General features: G+C 37.5%; 1 non-coding gene across 1 annotated transcript; it reads right to left on the minus strand.

The window, feature by feature from the left end:
• Positions 1 to 384: 384 nt before the first annotated feature.
• Positions 385 to 503, minus strand: LOC134543899 (5S ribosomal RNA). Its single transcript, XR_010077346.1, has one exon. It is a non-coding gene; the product is annotated as a 5S ribosomal RNA (ribosomal RNA).
• Positions 504 to 3,127: the final 2,624 nt, after the last annotated feature.

Here is a 3,127-nt window from a genome sequence, read left to right on the forward strand (position 1 = left end):
AAACTTCAAAATAGGTGTGTGTGTGTGTGTTTATATATATATATATATATATATATATATATATACATATATACATACATACATACATACATACATACATACATACATACATATACACTTATCTATTTATTTTTTCACTTTGAATTTTGTATGAGGTATACACATGCAAAGATTCACAGCTGCTGCTGGGTGGGTGAGTGAGTGAGTGATTGAGTGAGTGATTGATTGATTGATTGATTGATTGATTGATTGAGAGAGAGTGAGTGTGTGTGTGTGTGTGTGTTAGGGGGGGGGGGGGGGAAATGTGGTGATTGTGGGGGAAAAAAAAATTTAAAATTGAAATTTTTAAAAAAAAATTTTTTTCTGTAGGGTGCAAAATAGTAGTGCCAACGGCACGTGGTGTTCCCAAGCGGTCACCCATCTAAGTACTAACCACGCTCGACGATGCTTAACTTCGGTGATCGGACGAGAACCGGTGTGTTCATCGTGATATGGCCGTTGGCAATGATATAGATGTTTTTTTTTTGCAGTTTGTATTTGCCACTCGAAATAGCTATACCAGGTGTGATTGTTACAAACAACAGGAGAAATCGTGTAATGAACACTCTTTTACTTCCCCCCCCCCCCCCCTCCCCACACACAACACCCACCACCCTCACCATCCCAACCACCAAAGCCCTCTTCAAAATACACTCTCACACACACACACAAACCCACACTCTATAACTGATGAACATTACCATAACTTCTTAAAGCCATTAGATAATATTTAACTCAAGAAAGGTATTGTGATATGTTTAAAGAAAGAAAGGTGAAACCTTTAACTTTACCAGCAGGTATTAGTATCACTGAGGTATCTTCTAGGTTGTAGCAGCAATAGTAGTAATAATAATAAAATTAAATAAGGTAATAAAAAAGAAAAGTTATACATGTGATCAAATCATGAATGTATAAAACTGGAATGAATTTAAATTTTTTTTATTTTTCTTCATAGGCTGTTTTGAAATTGATGAGTAAGTGCCTCTTCTTTTAAATTTTTTAATGCTGAACACTGTTACATAAGAGATGAATGTTTAGAAAATTTAAAAAAAAAAAAAAGCTAGCCCAGCCCCCTCCCCCCCTCACACAAAATCCAAACAAAAAAAAAAACACCCTCCTTCAAAACATCACATAATCATCCAGCCAGCAGTGCAGACGAGAAATTTGCACTCGGGGCCGCCATTTTGACGATAAATTCTTGCATGGCACACCAAAGGTAGGAAAGAATTTAAAAAAATAAAAATAATGGGCGAGCACCCTCGCGTCTGCCTGTAGAAAATGAAGTTAAAAGTAACATAACCTAAAGACAGGCACACACTAGGGTGCTCCCAGGCGGTTGAGAAATTTTTTCCCGCCAAAAGACTTATATATATTATTTATTTTACTGTTTTTGGCAGGGGGCTATGTCGGTCTGTGTGCAAAGTAGTTCCTACTCCCGCCGCCAGGAGCGCGCGCGGTGGGTAGCGATGTTGTTTTTTCTGCTTTCATTTGTTTATTATTTAGAGGGTTAATGCTATGTAAATGTACGCAAGTTTGGTTATGTGTCGGTAGTTGTGCGAGATTTAATTTCCGAAACGAAATTTGACTTTCATCGGCCTGCATTTCTCACTTATTCGGAAAATACATGTGTGTTTATGTATGTATAATAATCGAGTGATTTTGTAATAATTTGGAAGTTTTGTTTGCGTGTGCGATGTGGGGAAGAAAAGGTGTGCACACGAGTCCTAGGGCTATATTTTTTTTTATTGCGAAATATTTACTTCATGTGGTGAAAAATTTTAAATTATTTGTGATGCAAGTGAAATTTTTTTTTTTTTTTCAGTTGGGTGATGTGTTTGTCCTCGTTTGTGTGCAAGGAAGCAAACATGCTGAAGGTAAGGGGCCATAAATGACACTTTAAAATATTAGTTTACCATTAATTTTGGTTAAATATTAAATTGCCATATAAGTAAAATCATGTCAACTGTTGTATTCCACCCAGTATAAGCTGTTAGTAATGGGTACTTAATATAAATAGAATAAATGTAAGCATTTTCGTCTGCATGAAAATTCACTTTTTTTTTGGATCCATTTGTACTGTGGGTAGTTAAATAGTACATTATGTTGTTTTTACTTCGAAGTACAAAACATCTTGTGCATGATTGCAAATTCAAACGCAGTTAAGCATAATATGAATTCGAATTATGTGTGTGTGTGTGTGTGTGTGTGTATATATATATTTTTTTTTATTTTTTTTTTTTTACTGTGTCCAGTTTTAGCACAAATGGAATTATTTTCAAAGTGAATCGATGCAACTGGTCTTTGCCATTAATATTGATATATGATCTAACTAAATTAAATAGAAAGGATTTTTTTATTTATTTTTTTATATATATAAATATATTTGTAGCAATGTACTAATGACCACAGAAGTAAGCAAAAAAAAAAATATATATATATATATCTCAGCCAGTAAACCATGCGTCTTAAAGACTTTTTTTAATGAAAATATTTCTGCCTTGGTTAAGCTTACATTTACTATCATAGGGATTGAGGGAATTGTAGAACAGCAGCAGAAGCATTTCCTTTCATGATCATGTTCTTGGTCCTGAAAAGGACCGTTTATGTAAGCATGTGCACACCAGACCTGCTCACTTGGAGCTGGTGTATTTGGTGACAGCCTTGGTGCCCTCGCTGACAGCGTGCTTGGCCAGCTCCCCGGGCAGCAGCAGTCTCACGGCCGTCTGTATCTCGCGGCTGGTGATGGTGGAGCGCTTGTTGTAGTGGGCGAGGCGGCTGGCCTCTGCCGCGATGCGCTCGAAAATGTCGTTCACGAAACTGTTCATGATGCTCATGGCCTTAGATGATATGCCAGTGTCCGGATGAACTTGCTTCAACACTTTGTAGATGTAGATTGCGTAGCTTTCCTTCCTCTTGCGCTTCTTTTTCTTGTCGCCCTTCGAGATGTTTTTCTGGGCCTTGCCCGCCTTTTTGGCTGCCTTACCGCTCGTCTTGGGGGGCATCGTAGGTCTGAGCTGTGCCGCTGTCGCTAGATGAGTGAGACGGGAACTGAATTTTTTTCGTGAAAAGTTTTCTTGGCTTCTTGTTG

Source organism: Bacillus rossius, unplaced genomic scaffold (genome assembly GCF_032445375.1).
Source record: "Bacillus rossius redtenbacheri isolate Brsri unplaced genomic scaffold, Brsri_v3 Brsri_v3_scf23, whole genome shotgun sequence".
Taxonomy (NCBI): Eukaryota; Metazoa; Arthropoda; class Insecta; order Phasmatodea; family Bacillidae; genus Bacillus; species Bacillus rossius.